This window comes from Urtica dioica, chromosome 1 (assembly GCF_054948205.1).
Source record: "Urtica dioica subsp. dioica isolate 48M chromosome 1, U.dioica_male_clone48M_v1_H2, whole genome shotgun sequence".
Classification (NCBI taxonomy): domain Eukaryota; kingdom Viridiplantae; phylum Streptophyta; class Magnoliopsida; order Rosales; family Urticaceae; genus Urtica; species Urtica dioica.
In genome coordinates this window covers 57023811-57041923 of record NC_142756.1, presented here as the reverse complement: position 1 = coordinate 57041923, position 18113 = coordinate 57023811, and positions in this window count along the sequence as shown.

The window sequence follows — 18113 nt, the reverse complement described above, 5'->3', positions numbered from 1 at the left end:
TCATTTTGCACGATCCTGAGCTCACCGATTAACCCCTTCAACCAGAGAGATTCCTTCACACCTTCCGTGGCGGAGATGTACTCGGCCTCTATCGTAGAAAGTGCAACTACCGATTGTAATTGCGCCTTCCAACTCACCGTACAACCAAACAAGGTGAATACATACCCGGTCAACGACCTCGTCTTGTCCAAGTCACCCGCAAAGTCCACATCAACATAGCCTCTCAACTTCGCTTCACCTTCATTCACCCGCCTATAGAGTAAACCGACATCCAAAGTTCCCTTGATGAACCGAAGGACCCACTTCGTTGCCTCCCAATGTTCTCTACCGAGGTTGGCCATAAACCGGCTCACAAGGCTAGTCGCGTACGCTAAATCAGGTCGTGTGCACACCATGTCATACATGAGACTTCCAATGGCACTCACATAAGGAATCTGCTCCATACTCACTCGACCATCCTCGGTCTTCAGTGACATACTCGCGGAACGTTTGAAATGAACCGCCAACGGTGTTTGAACTGCTTTGGCCTCGGACATCCCGAACTTAGCAACCACCTTCCAAAGATAACCACATTGAGACACAAATAGTTCACCATGCCTCTTATCTCGTGTGATTTCCATCTCCAAAATTTTCTTAGCTGGTCCCATGTCCTTGAACTCGCTTCCCAAAAGCGGTTTCACGTTGTAGACCTCACTCCTATTCTTCGACGCTAACAACATATCATCAACATATAACAATAAGAATATTCCACAACAATCAACCCTATCACGATCCGCGACCTCTCGTCGCCTCACGAGCCGCAACGGTAGATGACGTCAGAGATCATATAATCAACATATTAATATTTCATATCAAACAGATGCAGAAACAAATAAACATAATAACCATAATACTTATATTAAACATAATACGATAATACATAAGTATTAAAAGTGGTTATGTGAAAAACCCGGGAATTTTTTTCCTTTATCTCAATTCGAACTTTGAGTCTCATAACGACTCTTTATATGTACATATCAGCTTCTGGGTTTGTGTATAATTACAGGAGATAGTTCTAAGAGAGTAGATTACGGAAGGAGTTTAATAAAATATAGATACTATTATAGAAGAGGTTGATCCCGGGTGAGTTCCCATTAGCCCATAGGTCAAGAGATAGACGTCCGGTCTTCGTCTTCAGCTTTCTTATTTACATCGCCGCCTTGCCCTTCTATATATTACCAAGGGTCATAAAATCATGAGTCGATTAACTCATTAAGTTGGAGTCTAACTTAGAAAGTAAAGCATCTAATGCCATGTGATAACATATGACGTGCAAACAAGCACATAAGAATGTATTGATGCAAATCTAACTAGTTCTAGAGCATGACTAATGCGCGCATACTCTAACTAGTACTTTCCGTCCGCAAGGTTACACACATCCCCCGCTATAACCATTGAAACGACAAGAGACCACCTTCAGACTTCGAGCAGCAGTCGTCCGACGGCCTAAGAGTTTTAACGTTTATCCGAGATCCACTAATGGTATCAACTTCGTTCGACGTCGGCGCAACCCGTAGGCCCACATAGCCCGTCATGGTACATTCCTTAGGCCCTCATAGCCTAGCAACAAAGTCGGGTACGACTCTCTGTCGACTCCCCGATATATGAGTACTCAGCGCCATCCCCCAGGGCCACATAGCCCGTCAGGGTTTTCTTTATTTTAGTACCATCGACATCAGTTCATTATGGTTTGGGTACTCTGCAGCACTCATAGTACACACTGTTGGAATCGATCTAGGGTTTAAAAAAAAGTTTAACGCTTCGGTAAGTGGCGGAATTTTAAAAATTTTCTTTTAACAAGTAAAACGATTTTACTAACCTAGACAAAGAGCAAGCACATGTAAATAAAAACTATTATGAGCATAAATAATTTACTAACCTTTTAGAAGCTTGAACGTTGATGAGCCTTCGGAAGGTTGAAAACGTTCGTCTCCCTCGCAGTACGTCTCTCTTCTTTCCTCGCCAACTCGAGCAACCACGAAAGTTTCTATCACAAGAATCACTCGAGAAAGAAATGAATTAGTGTGTGGGCACTTTTAAACAGGACAACTCAAGAACAAGTCTTAGAGTCGAAGAGCTAAAAAACTAGGTCAAATGTGGACCTAGGTGCCAAAACAAAAACCGTAAATAACTAGAGAGAGAAAGGATCGGCCACAAGGTCAAGAGAGAGAAGCTCTCAATCTCTAACTTATGTGGAATGACTAGAATGAGAGGAATGAGGTCTTTATTTATAGGGGAGGCATGAGTAAATCTTATTTCCTCTTTTCTACCCATGTTGGACGTTCATGACATGTCATGCAAGTCCTTGGATTTGTTTCCTCATTCGTTCTCTCTTAGTTGGCCGAAAATGCACTTTCCTTCAAGAGGAAATTTGTTTCCTCTTTTTCTTTTGGCAAGTATCTTCATACATTAATGCACAAAATAAACTCTCTTTCCCACTATGGCATGAACGAAATTCAGCCTTATTTTCCTTGGGTTGGACGAAATTTGAGCTTCTAGAAGGAGCTTCTAGATGTTTCTTCATTTGTTCATGACAACATAAGAAAAACCCATTAAGAATTTTCAAGTAAAATTCTATTAAATGAAATTAATCCTCAAGGCCCAAATTCTTTAAGTTGGCCGTGTGATTTAAATTTCATTTTTCATCATATGACAATGTCAAAAAAATTATTGACATTCACTTCGTCCTATGTCTAAAAAGACAAAAATACCCTTTAGACAATTTTCACAAAACTTGTCTCGTTCTTGTTTTGACTTAGATGCTAGTTTAACTATTCCTACTCGATATGATTTGTGACAGTGACCTCATGGATCCAAATGAACAAAGCTTGAGCTAAACACTTGGACTCAAAAGTTCACAAACCTTTTCCAATTTTAGCTTAATGTCAACTGACTCCACTAAAGAGTTGACACTGAAAATCTCTCGGTTCAAATGAATTTATTTTCTACTCAAGAATTCAACCTAATTGTAATGAGCGGATCCACTGAATATTATCTATGTTTACCCTTCATGAATATCATCAGCTAGTCGGGATTTACAAAATTACCATTTTACCCTTCTAGCTGTTATTTCCTCAACTCCTTTGTCGCTTGTGAATAAGTTAGAAACAATGTATTGACGAGGAGCTAACAAGTCACATTGTTTCATCCAAAAGAGTCAAGACTCAATTTGGACACTGGCCAGTTCATTTATTCACACTCCAAGGAACAAAGCATGAGGTGATATACATTGCATTTCAGCAATCTTGTACATGAATTCCATATCTATGAGAACTTCACAAAGTTACTTATGACATTCTCACAACTTAGTACTTCACCAATAGGCCCTGTTTGGAATCACATAGTGAGTCCGAACTCTGACTTTCTCAAATGAGAATACGTAAGTTGTGAAATGGCATGTCTCATTTCAAGATTAAGGTAAGCATGATGCAATTCATACGTAGTGACTTCGAGACATAAGAGGTTAAATGGTTTGTTCTTATCTTGTCTCTAGAAGTGCACTGGTCAATTCAGTACCTTCGGAAGATACCTAGAAGAACTATAGAGTCTCAAACTCTCAATGCCCCATAGCCAGACATCATAGATTCTCCTAACAATCGTACTGAGGTCAATAGTCCTTTGACCCTTAGATTGCAAATATATCGTTTTAAGCAAACTACGAAGAGTTTGTTCATGCAAATCTATATTTGTCTCTTCGTAAGTTGTTAAGTTTGTTTATGGACTAAAGACTAATGTTTTATCATAAAGCTTCAAACTGACAAGGAAGAATGAATGAACGTTTCAACTTTTTATTAATGAATAAGCAATTACAAGCAAGAGTCTTCGTGAGACTTTATTACATCAAATGTATAAAATAAAGACTACAACTCTTCTTGTGGGCACCATTGACAACAAACTCCCACTTGACTCAAAGAAGATGTGTGTAGTCCTTCATGCCTAATCCCTCTCGATGTTGGTCGAAGACCTTGTTCGCTAGGGCCTGGGTGAATGGATTTGCCAGAGATCTACTTCACCTCCACGTCTCTGCGCTGCATGATCTCTCGAATCAAATGGTATTTCCTCTTAATATGCTTAGAGCGCTTATGGCTTTGAGGTTCCTTTGAGTTAGCGACAGTCCCACTATTATCACAATAAAGGGTCATGAGCTCGTCGACGTTTGGAACAACTTCCAAATACTTAAGGAAGTTTCTAAGCCATACAGCCACTTTGGATGCTTCACAAGAAGCCATATATTCTGCTTCCATTGTGGATGAACTCATCCACACAACAGCTCACCATTAAGTTTCTAAGCCATGCTTCACAAGATTTTCTTAATACTCATCCACACAACAGCTCACCATTAAGGATGAACACAGATCCCGAAGTGGATTTCTTGGAATCCTTATCCGCTTGAAAATCGGAGTCGGTATATCCCGTCATAGTCAGGTCAGTACCTGAGTATGTAAGCATCAAGTTCCTAGTTCTTCGAAGATACTTAAGAACATGCTTAATAGCAATCCAGTGCTCGGGTCCAGGGTTGGATTGGAAACGGCTAACTACACCAACATCGAAACATATATCAGGTCTAGTGCAAAGCATAGCATACATGAGGCTTCCTACGCTAGAGGCGTAAGGAATTTTCCTCATGTCTTCAATCTCTTGTGCAGTCTTGGGAGACTAGTCCTTAGAGAGTGAGACTCCATGCCTAAAGGGTGTTTGGCCCTTCTTGGAGTCTTGCATCGAGAAGCGATCCATCACCTTATCAATATAAGATGCTTGAGAGAGCGACATGGTCAGGTTTTTCCGATCTCGAAAGATTTGGATCCCCAGAATGTACGCGGCTTCTCCTAAATCCTTCATATCGAATTGCTTTGCTAAGCAGACCTTATCCTCAGATAATTTACCCACATCGTTACCTATGAGTAATATATCATCGACATACAATACCAGAAACACAACTTTGCCTTCGTGTATTAACTTGTAAACACAAGGCTCATCTATTGACTGTTCAAAGCCGAAGCTTTTCACAGTTTCATCGAATCTAATATTCCATGACCTAGATGCTTCCATAAATGGACTTAAGTAACTCACAAACCTTGGTCTCTTGACCTTTTTCCACGAAACCGTCCGGTTGAGCCATGTAAATGCGCTCGTCAAGATTGCCATTTAGGAAGGCTGTCTTGACATCCATTTGCCAGATCTCATAGTCGAGAGCTGCAGTTATGGATAGGAGTATGCGGATGGATTTAAGCATCGCGACTGGCGAGAAGGTTTCTTCATAGTCAATCCCTTCTTGTTGGGTATATCCCTTAGCCACAAGTCGTGCTTTGAACGTCTCGACGTTCCCATCCGGACCCCTTTTCTTCTTGTATATCCACTTACACCCTACGGGTTTGATCCCTTTAGGAAGGTCTACAAGTTTCCAGACTTTATTGACGTACATCGAGTGCATTTCAACTTTCATGGCGTCAAGCCAAAGGTTTGATTCGGAACAAGCCACTGCTTGGCTATAGGAAACAGGATCATCCATGTTAGAGACGGCTACGAGAGAGTCTCCATAAGACATGTACCTGTCAGGATTTTGAGTAGCCCTCCCACTACGTCGAAGTACTACTTGACGAGATTTTGATGAGTTAGGTTATGTTTCACTTGGGGTAAGAACAGTTCTTACAGATGAGGTAGAAGCTTCCTCACCCAACTTTTCTTCAAGCACAATTTTGCTTCTAGGTTTCGCATCCTTCATAAAGTCCTCCTCGAGGAAACGGGCATTCGTGCTAACGAAAGACTTATCGTCCTCGGGACTATAGAAAATGAAACCTTTGGTTTCCTTTGGATATCCCACAAACAAGCACAATTCTGACCTACTAGCCAACTTGCTAGTCTTCTGCCTTAGCACATGTGCAGGGCAACCCCAAATTCGGATGTGGACCAGATTTACTTTACGGCCAGTCCATCTTTCATATGGAGTACCAGGTTAAGAATGTAAGCGGCTGTTTCGAGGGCATACCCCCAAAAGGAAAGAGGGAGTGATGAGTAACTCATCATTGATCTAACCATCTCCATTAGAGTTCGGTTCCTTCTCTCCGACACTCCGTTTTGTTGAGGTGTGCCAGGTGCTGTAAGCTGAGAAGCGATACCTTCTTCTTTAAGAAAGTCATCGAACTCTCCAGACATATACTCACCACCTCGATCGGATCGAAGGGTTTTGATCTGTTTGCCAGTTTGATTTTCCACTAAAGTCCTAAAGACCTTAAATACATTAAAGGTCTCGGATTTGTATTTGAGCAAATAGACAAAACCATATCTTGAGTAATCGTCGGTGAATGTAACGAAGTATTCGTATCCACCACGTGCCTGATGACTGAGCGGACCACATACATCAGAATGTACTAGTTCCAGCAGCTCAGTGGCTCTTCGACCCTTATTGGAGAAAGGTCGCTCAGTCATTTTTCCTTCTATGCAGGATTCACAAGTAGGTAGTGAACCTATTGCAGAGGCTTGGAGTGGACCATCCCTCACAAGTCTCTTAATCCTATCTAGACTGATATGACCAAGTCTTAAGTGCCAGAGGTATGTTGATTTTGTTAGATCGGAGGATTCAGAAAGTTTGATCCTCTTTGGCTCCTTAATTAGATCGTTATCTATTTCGATGTCTAATAGAGAAGGTTGAGTGGGATGGATGTAGAAAAGAGCATTCTTCATACATGCATCAGCGACAAAAGAATTATCAGGAAACGAAATACGAATTCCATTCTTAATGAACTTTAAACAATAATCTTGCTCAAGAAGACGAGCAACGAATATTAAGTTCTTCCCAAAGGACAAAATAAAAATTATTGAAGTTTAAAGTGTTGTCTTCAAAAGACAGCGTCACGGATCCCACAGTCTTCGCAGACACCAGGCTCCCATCACCCCATTTGAAACAGAACTCGCCTTCCTCTAAGCTTTTGGTTTTCTTGAAACCAGTCAAGGAACAACAAATATGGTTAGTAGCAGCGGAGTCAAGAATCCACGTTGATACATTATCAGCTACTAAGCATGCTTCGGTAACTAGTACAATACTATGTTCCTTTGCTTAGAGATAGGCAGGTCAGTTCTTTTTATCGGCCTTGTGAGGCTTTTTGCTCAGTAGCATGTGCCTCTCCTTGATTCCTCTTTCTCTTAGTGAGACCTACAGCAGTGTGAAGTTCCTTCATAAGCTTGGTAACAGTGTACTCTAGCTTGTTTATGGAGTAGTTCATCTTGGAGGTATCAAGAGATGCGGGGAGAGTTTCTAAGATCATATCTATGACATTCTTCCCATCAATCTCAGATCCTAGGATTTCGATTTTATTCAGATGCAATTCATACGTAGTGAATTCGAGACATAAGAGGTTAAATGGTTTGTTCTTATCTTGTCTCTAGAAGTGCACTGATCAATTCAGTACCTTCGGAAGATACCTAGAAGAACTATAGAGTCTCCAACTCTCAATGCCCCATAACTAGACATCATAGATTCTCCTAACAATCGTACTGAGGTCAAAAGTCCTTTGACCCTTAGATTGCGAATATATCGTTTTAAGAAAACTACGAAGAGTTTGTTCATGCAAATCTACATTTGTCTCTTCGTAAGTTGTTAAGTTTATTTGTGGACTAAAGGCTAATGTTTTATCATAAAGCTTCAAACAGACAAGGAAGAATGAATGAACGTTTCAACTTTTTATTAATGAATAAGCAATTACAAGCAAGAGTCTTCGTGAGACTTTATTACATCAAATGTATAAAATAAAGACTACAACTCTTCTTGTGGGCACCATTGACAACACACACCTATGCTACTTACAGGAGAGAGACTCGGGATAAATCTCGAAAGAAATATCATTTCCCTTTTGTGCTCGTTAATGTTTTAATCTGAAGACTTGGGATGTGACTCCCGATACTTCTACCCTCGATTTGAATCCGAGAGTTAAACACAGGTCTCCTATCTCCCTCGTTCTAACGGGTCAAGCATAAAACTTAAGGGATGATTATGTCACGTAGAAGAGGCCGGGTTTCACAAGTCTATGTTTGAACTTATCGAGCGAACTTGAGCTAAGTTTTCAAGGAAAGCGGCCGAAGCCTTAAATCTTTGAGATTTTTTCGTTTTTATGGCTTTTCCTACTCTTGTTTACTAACACGTAACAATGGACGTAAACAAAGTTATTCCCTTGGTATGTAGTTGACTTAGGTCTCCACACTTACCCGGAATAGTTCGTCGAAAACTTACGGACTTGAGGAGTTGCCTTGCTTCACGCGCTTCTAGAGACTCTTGATACGTCCTGAAGCGTCGAGTGAACTAGAATCTGAAGTTGAAACTTCATTGATTATTTGATTCGGAAGATGTTGAAGTGTTTAAGGTTCGTTGTCGGGATTCGTTGTGAGTCGGTTTAGGGTTCAAGAATTTAATTACTGATTTTCCGGCTTTTCGGAAATTAAACTTATTTAAGACCCGTACGTGTTCGTACCGAAGAAATAGTACGAAATAAAATCAAATCATTATTTTAACGAGTCTTAAATAAATTAAATAAATAATCCCAAACCATGCAACCGAGAAATTCCAAAATAATACACTGAAATTAAATTCTCGAACGTCTTTAAGTAATTAATCCGTAATTATTTAAAATAAATCCAAATCATTAAAGTGCAAGTCTAACGCTAGAAAGCGATAACACGAATCACGAGTGAGATCGAGCTTCACTATTTTCTGAATTCTTTAACTTTCGGCTTCTATGCGTTCGATTCCGCCAGCTCTCGCTCGTCCCGATCCGATATGTGAACAAGCTGTGAAATTTCAAAGACGCGCACCGAGTCAATTCCACAATACCATATTCAACATAAACCGTGAAATCCAAATTCTCGGTCTCTCATTGAGACCCGAGAGATTCCCAACACCTTGAACAAAACGACGAACCAATACTCAATCAACAAACCTAATTGTAAAAATAATATGGCGGAATGATTTTCTTTATTGATCAATTACGGTGATATACACACAAAGATAAACAACTTCCTGACTAATAGGAAAGGATAAAAATATACAACTGACTTTCCTAACTATTCTCATAATTAATTAAATAAATAAATAACTAATAATTATCCCTAAACTATCTGAACAGAACTAGTATACAACAAGCCATCTCCGCTAGTACCTTCCATCTCTATCCGTCGTTTGTGTTCCTTTGACTTCAAAGCTCCAACAACCTCATCGAGAATAATCTCCTCTCTACCATGTTGAAGAATGTCAACCATGTGCTCGTACGACCTCGGCAAAGAATAAAGCAAAACCAATGCTTGATCCTCGTCGTTGACTTCACGTCAATGTTCTCCAAATTGACAATTGGGCCCGCAACATATTAAAGCTACGTTCACACGTCTTATAAATCTGTCGAGCATAATTAGGCGCACTTATTATTGTGAAGCTTATTCAAGATTCAAGGATTAGTGGTGCAAAATAAAATATGACGAAACACTCAAAATTCAGAAATTCAGTGACCACATATGTACAAACGAGCATTATTTTAATGATAATGATGTGAAAGACTATATATATATATATGTATATATTATGTGGTTTGTGTGTAAGTGAGAGCGTTAAGAGTAAGGATTGACTTTCGCGGAAACCGACCTGAAATCGGCCGGAAACCGCCTTACCGGAGAGGACCGGTACTGGTTTGATAGATACCGTTTTTGTTCCAATTTACCGACGCTTTCCGGTGGCTTCCGATAGTTTTCGATGGTTTCTGGTGCTTTTCGATTGTTTTAGTATGTCGTAGCCTTTTTTTTGTCAACTTTCCTTGGTTTTCGGTAGGTATGTTTCAGAGATTTCTCAAATTTTGGATTTTTTCATTTTTTTTTTTTTTTTTTTACTTTAATCCATGGTTTCAAGGGTTTGAGCAATGAATATGAGTTTATTGGTTGTTTTTTTTTTTTTTTTTATGATTTTCTATGTATTTTTAGATTTAATCCGAATTAAAACATTGATTTTTAATCCGAAGATGAGTTTTTTGATGTTGTAGATGAAGATTTGATGATGAATATGAGATTATGATGTTCTTGAGTGGATGTTCTTCAGATGAATATGATACTTATGATGTTTAATGATGATGAATGATGTTCTTGAGTTGAATATGGTGATTTGATGATTAATATGATGATTTGTGATGATGAATTGATATCATGTATTCGTTGTATGAACTATGAAGTTTGAACTATGAAAAATATGTTTATTTTTTCAAAATGTTTCTCTAAATACCCCTCGGTTTCCTACATTTTTGTTGGTTTTCTCTACAGTAAGCGGTTTCTTGCCGGTACCGATTTTTTTTTTGTTTGAATACCCTTCGATTTTCCTCCGGTAAGAGGTTTACCCCCAAAATTGAAGTCCCGGTACGGTAACGGTAGAGCGACCCTTGGTTAAGAGAGATTCTCCACCAAAGTCTTTAAACTATAACTTATACTTTTTTTTTTTAATTAGTCACAGACGAAACCATAAAATTTTTATTCATAAACCCTCGTTTGTGGCGGAGGAAAACCGTGGTTACATCAAGTAAAATCAAAATAAAGAAAGAAAAATAAAATTGAAAGAGATATAGTAAATTTTTTATGATACTTATACCCCTTAAAATTTTTTAAAATTAATGAAGAGATAGCAAGAGTAAGATCAAGACGGGCAATGAAGACACATCGATTTACAGAATAACCAAATTTGCTAAACGAATCCGCAGCCATGTTTATTTTTGCACCTCCGCCGGAGCACGGTGGCGCCGCCTCTTCCCATCTACTCAATACTCAAAGTTTTAAAATGTAGCGTTTTATTTTCAATTCAATACTCAATTTCAATATAATTTTTTTTTGTATATTTTTTATATTATTTTAATAATTTGAACAAACTTCTATTTATTGCACACTACTCTCTACATATAAAACTTTTATCTTTTATATAAAGTAATGTTGTATACTTTTTTTTTTTCATAAAATAAACACAGATTACATTTTACACTTACATACTTGAAATAAAATTTATAAAGTAAATTATATCATACTAAAAAACTATTATTCATACATATATATATATATATATATATATATATATATATATATATTTGTAATATAGTTTGTTTATGAAACGTATTAATTTTTTTTTTATGAATTTCTTTTGGTGTAGTTATTCTCTATGACATCAAAATTAATTTTCATACCAAATTAAAATAAATAAAAAAGTTTGACATGCAATTTTTCTATAAATGAATACAGATACACAACATATTTAAATAGTAAGTTTTGAGGTTGTTTTGCATTAGATAAACTAATTTAATATTATTAAATCTCACTCTAGAGTGGAGTGAGAAATTGAGTTGGATGGTAATAAATCTATTTATTTTGTCTCATTTCACCTCATTTTTTTTTCTCATCTCACTCAAAATCACAAAACATGTGTATACATAGAAAAAACCATTTGAAATAACCAAAACATGTGTATACTCTTAATTAAAATTATAGTCTAATTATTCAAATATTATAGAAATAATCGAATTCGTGCATGCATTTCCATAGTACCACACATGTGTCTTAGTTTAGTTTAAATTATTCTAATCTAAGCAGGCTATATGCCTAACTCATTACCATAATGCATATATGCTATTTTTGGTAATATAATTTATATTATATAGTGATAATTTTATTTAGTTTAATTATTATTTTATTGTAATAAGAATAAAAGACAAAAAAACTGAACCATTATAGGAAAAGCAACCACTCCTTTATTTTGGTGATTTGAAAATGACTAACATTAATAACTAGCTTTTAACAAAATGCATGACAGTCCCGGTCGTACCATCAAAATAATACTAAAACTCCATGTAGCCGTGTAGGTGGTGAAAAGCTTACACAACATACGTCGATATGCTATAATATTTATATGCCATCACAACTAGCTATACATATACGTTTGAAGGTTCGAGGACGACGCTGTATCACTGTACGGCCTCCTCGACCTCGCAACACGCAGATTGGTGCTGCTATCTTGCTCAAATGAGTATTCCATGTTGATGCTCTCTTGTACTTCTCTGCATCCTCAATTCCTCTGCACGGAAAAATACACCAGAAAATAATAAGTGAATATATTTTTATAGACCATTTGGAAAAATAATGAGAAACGAAAAAGAAACACATGGTTTAGTTGGACTGGCTGAAGATAGAGTATTGTAGTTGGACTGAAGATAGTGTATGTAATCCACTTTTTGGAAAGCATTTTTTTTACCTGCGAGCGCTTTTAATCTTCCATGAGAAGGGAAATCCCACGCAAACATGCTCTTTCTTTTGTCTTCTCAAAACAATGATCGAGAGCTATTTTTCATGCTATAAAGAAGCTCGAAGCTCTAACTGATAAAATAGCTACGCTCCTTATATATAGAAACGACTGCAGAAATACAGTGTGCCATTTTGAGTAAACTAAAGATGAATGATCCAAAAAATTGTACAACATTTGTATGTAATATGCTGTGCGTTTACAAGTCTTGGTATTTGAGGGAGTGAAAAAGAAAAAACTTCTTAAAAGTTTTGATTTACCTTTAAGCTCATAGCCAGTTACATTTAGAAAAAGAAAGATATTTTTGTCTTATTAAAAAACCAACAGCTTACCAACCACATGCTTTCGCTTGAGGTAGATTTGTGGTTACTTTTTCGTTTGAGCATTTGTTATGAAGTTTATAACTAATTTAAAAAGAACATTATTTATATTGTATATTTGAATGTAATATTAGGAAGGGTCCATTAGGAAAATAGTTTAACTTAAATGTTTGATATTATTATATAGTCAATGTTTCGTAAATCTTAGTTAAATAGCCACAAAGAGGACGTAACCTATCAGAAAATTTTATGCTTTTCAGGTTTGTCCCTCTTTTTTATTTCCGAATTTTTATTTAAATTTTGATTATTAATACAACATTTTATTTAAGGGAATTTTTTTAAATTTTAAATTTTAAATATTCTCTCTTATATTTCAAAAAATACAGAAAGCAGTTATTTCTACATTATTTTGTAGATTTCCGATAGTATATCAATGTCCAAAATATACGCAACAGTTCTTTTTTTTTCCCTGATTCTGTGTTCTTTAAAATCTTAGTTCACATTTATACGTATTTACATATATTTATAGAATATTTACAACAATTGACACATATTAATAGATATTAACTTATTTATTCTACTTTTTTATTTGAATATTTTTGTGAGTCCTTCATTTAAATTTGAATTGTTATGTGTTTAAATTTAGAAATTAATTATTTAGTTGACTTAATCGTGTTAAGATGAGCGATTTATCAAATTCATATAAATAGTCAACGTTTGGCTAGGTGTTGCAATTTTTATGCGCGCAAGTGCACGTGTCGCTCAAGTAGTATAGTGAATTAAGTACGAGTGTCGATCCCACGAGGAAAAAACTTAATTAACAAACAAATCAACTAGCACGAATTGAACTTGAAGAGGAGATGAACAGATGTCACAAATTTTTGACAAGTTCTAAAGCAATTAATAACAAAACACTCAAATAACAGTTGTAAGTAGAAAGAGAGGCTAAGGACCAAGGCTTCACGGGTTTATTCAACGGTTCAGATACACGAGTTTCACGCACAATCAATAATCAACTCACTACTCTTTGCTAGTCATACTCACAAAATAATATTGCTAAATCTCTCTCGAGCATCTAACAACCTATGTCAAAATTAGGAAAATCTTCTCTCGATCTCAATCCCTAACAAAAACATGCATTGATATTAAGAGAATTCACACGATTCTATGAAAACCTAGCTATCTCTAGCCTAAGAATGCATCATAGTAATTCAAACCGTAACACTAACAACCTAATCTTTCTCAAGCATCAAGTTGAAGTACAATATCGATATCATGAACAAGGTAGCTAATCTCGATCAAGCATTAAAACAGATTTGAATTAAGAAAAGCAGTAGATAATGAAAATTGAACTTCAATATACTACATCATATCCATAACCGAATCGAAACTCACAAAGAAAAAGGAAGTGAGTTAGACAAAAAGAGAAGAAACTTGGACAAAAAGAAAGTTCCTAAACCCGCTATGCCATAGTCCTTAATGGAATTAGGTCATGGCGTAGCGAGAAAACAAAAATATAATAAGAAAAAGAAGAAACCATAATTAAAAACTCAATTGTAAATTAAAATACGAGAGTTCAAGAGTAAAAGAGAAGAAGAAAACTGTAATTGACGAGAATTGATGAAGAACGGCTCTCCTCTCTTTCTCTATCTCTCACAAGCACTAAGTAAAAACTATAAAAAAAGAACTACGATCCTTAAACAAGAGGTTGAGAGGTGTATTTATAGACCTAGGTCGAAATCCTTGTGTTTCTCTTAATTTTCGGAACATAATGGGTAATTAAAAGTGATCCAACGGCTCAGATCGACTCAAAATCCGTGTTTCCTCTTTTTGTCTTGGCGCACCTCGTGGTGCGCGGTGTAATGGTCGTGGCGCGAGGTTGACATCTTTGGGACATCGCGTTCCGCGCCTCACGCTCGGAGAATTTCGGCGCCCAAATTTCTTTACCTCGCGGCGCGTGATAGGTGTGTTAATCACGTGTAGAACTCCTATCTCCCAAGCCTAAAACCAACGAGTCCTCAAGGATTTTAATTGTTTTTAGAGTGTTTTGATGAATTTTCAGGTCTATGTGGGTTTTACTAGTGTTTGGAGTCTCACTATGGAAAAATAAGCTAGTCGGAGTCAAAACGGAGCGAAAACGAAGGAAAAAAGCGAAGGAAACAAATTTTCCAACTCTGCGCGCCGCGAGGCTGCGCGGAGTGGAAAAACTGCATAAAAAAGATGCAGAGTCTTACGCACGGACTGCGCGAAAGCGAAAAAAAAGGACTGCGTGGTGAGCACGCGGCGCGCGGTTCTCCTCTTAGACTTTGTTCTCATCAATTTTTAAAGTGATTTTCAGCCATTGGATGCGATTGGAAGGCCTAGATTGCTCCGAAAACAAGTCCCTTTAGCTTTAAAAAGACAAATGCTTTTAGAAGAAGTCATGCAAGGAGGGAGACATTGTAGAATCTATCAAGAACATCTTTTCATTTTTTTATTTTCTTATTTTTTCCAAAATTTTCCTGACTTTTGTTCATTCTTGGTGGCTCAAATTTGAAGACAAGGATTGAGTTGCTGAGTTCTACCATTGCTAGAAACTTAAACAGTGTTCTATTCTCTATCTCTTACTCTCTTTAATTCAAGTATGATGTCTTTTGGTTTATTGTTCTTGTGTTCATCTTTGTGTATTACTATTGTCATAGTCATCAATATGAACTAATCTCATAGAGGGCTATGGTATAGCAGGTTCATAACGATGTAGGATTCATTGCATTAGAATTGCTAAGTTGTTGATTTTCTCATCACTTTGACTTAATCCAAAAGTTTGCTTCATGCTTGTATGAATGTCATGAACTCATGCTTGGTTTATTTTCAACTCTAATGCTTGAGAAATATTAGGTTGTTGTGCTTTTGTTTTGGGTTACTAGAATACATTCCAACAAGCGACGGGAAAGAAGTCCTCCGCTTCCTCAAGCACAACATCTTCACACGCCATGACACATCGCGAGCAATTGTAAGTGACGGAGGCTCTCACTTTTGCAATCGTTAATTCGCTGCACTTCTTGCAAAATATAGTGTCACTACTCACCGGAAAGCCTTGGCGTATCACCCTCAATCCAACGGTCAAGCCAAAGTCTCTAACCGCGAGATAAAGAAGATCCTAGAGAAGACGGTGGGAAGCTCGTGCAAGGACTAGGCTCACAAGCTCGACGATGCTCTATGGGCATACCAGACTGTTGGAATTGATCTAGGGTTAAGTTTAACACTTCGTTAAGCGGCAGAATTTTAAAAATTTTATTTTTCAAGTAAAACAGTTTTTACTAACCTAGACAAAGTGCAAGCACATGTAAATAAAAACAATTATGAGCATAGAAGTTTACTAACCTTTTTAGACGCTTGAACGTTGAGAAGCTTTTGGAAAAAGGTTGCAACGTTCGTCTCCCCTCGCAGCACGTCTCTCTTCCTTTCCTCGGCACCTCGAGCAACCGCGAAAGTTTCTATCACTAAATCACTCGAGAGAAAAGGAATTAGTGAGTGGGCACTTTTAAACACTACGACTTAAGAACGAGTCTTGAAGTCGCAGAGCTAAACACTAGGTCAAATGAGGACCTAGGTGCCAAAACAAAAATCGAAAATAAACTAGAGAGAGAGAGGAAGGGGCGGCAACCACAAGTTCTAGAGAGAGAGGCTCTCAATCTCTAACTTATGTGGAATGAGAAAAATGAGAAGAATGAGGCTCCTATTTATAGGAGAAGTCTTACCTTCAATAAGGTAGTTTCCTCTTCTATAGAATATCACATATTCATGAGCCAATTTCCTCTTTTCCTCTATGACATACTCGGCCAAGGCAAGCCTTCTAGAAGGCTTGGATTTGTTTCCTTTTTTGTTCCTTGCCTTGCCTTGTCTTTCTCTTGGGCGCCTACCTCATTTCCTCTTAGGGGAAATTTGTTTCCTCTTTTTCTTTTGGCAAGTATCTTCATACATTTATGCACAAATAATTCTCTCTTTCTCTTGGGTATGTTGGGCGCCTATCTCAATCTAGAAAGGCCTTCTAGAAGCTTTTCCACTTGTTCATGACAACATGAAAAAGGCCCATTAAGAATTTTCAATAAAATTCTTATGAAATGAAATTAATTCACAAGGCCCAATTATTCTAATTTGGCCGAGTGACATTAAGTCATCAAATGAACTTGTCAAAAAATTTATTGACATTCATTTCATCCTATGTCTCAAAAGATAAAAATACCCTTTTGACAATTTTCGTTCTTGTTTTGACTTAGCTTCCAGTTTAACTATTCCTACTCGATGTGATTCGTGACAGTGACCTCATGGACCCAAATGAACTAAGCTTGAGCTAAATACTTGGACTCAAAAGTTCACAAACATTTTCCAAGTTTAGCTTAATGTCAATTGACTCCACTAAAGAGTTGACACTGAAAATCTCTCGGTTCAAATGCATTTATTTTCTACTCAAGAATTCAACCTAATTATGATGAGTGGATCCACAGAATATTATCAGTGTTTACCCTTCATGAATATCATCAGCTAGTCGGGATTTACAAAATTACAATTTTACCCTTCTAGCTGTTATTTCCTCAACTCCTTTGTCGCTTGTGAATAAGTTAGAAACAATGTATTGACGAGGAGCTAACAAGTCACATTGTTTCATTCAAAAGAGTCAGGACTCAATTTGGACACTGGCCAGTTCATTTATTCACACTCCAAGGAACAAAGCATGATGTGATATACATTGCACTTCAGCAATCTTGTACATGAATTCCATATCTATGAGAACTTCACAAAGTTACTCATGACATTCTCACAACTTAGTACTTCACCAATAGGCTTTGTTCGGAATGACATAGTGAGTCCGAACTCTGACTTTCTCAAATGAGAATACTAAGGTGTGAAATGACATGTCTCATTTCAGGATTAAGGTAAGCACGATGCAAGTCATACGTAGTGACTTTGAGACATAAGAGGTTAAATTGTTTGTTCTTATCTTGTCTCTAGAAGTGTACTGGTCAATTCAGTACCTTCAGAAGATACCTAGAAGAACTATAGAGTCTCCAACTCTCAATGCCTCATAACCAGACATCATAGATTCTTCTAACAATCATACTGAGGTCAATAGTCCTTTGACCCTTAGATTGCGAATATATCGTTTTAAGCAAACTACGAAGAGTTTGTTCATGCAAATCTACATTTGTCTCTTCGTAAGTTGTTTAGTTTGTTTATGGACTAAAGATTAAGGTTTTATCATAAAGTTTTAAACAAGGAAGATTGAATGAACGTTTCAACTTTTTATTATTGAATAAGCAATTACAAGCAAGAGTCTTCATGAGACTTTATTACATCAAATGTACAATATAAAGATTACAACTCTTCTTGTGGGCACCATTGACAACACAGACATCCTTCAAGACCCCTATCGGTATGTCTCCATACAAACTAGTCTATGGCAAGGCGTGCCA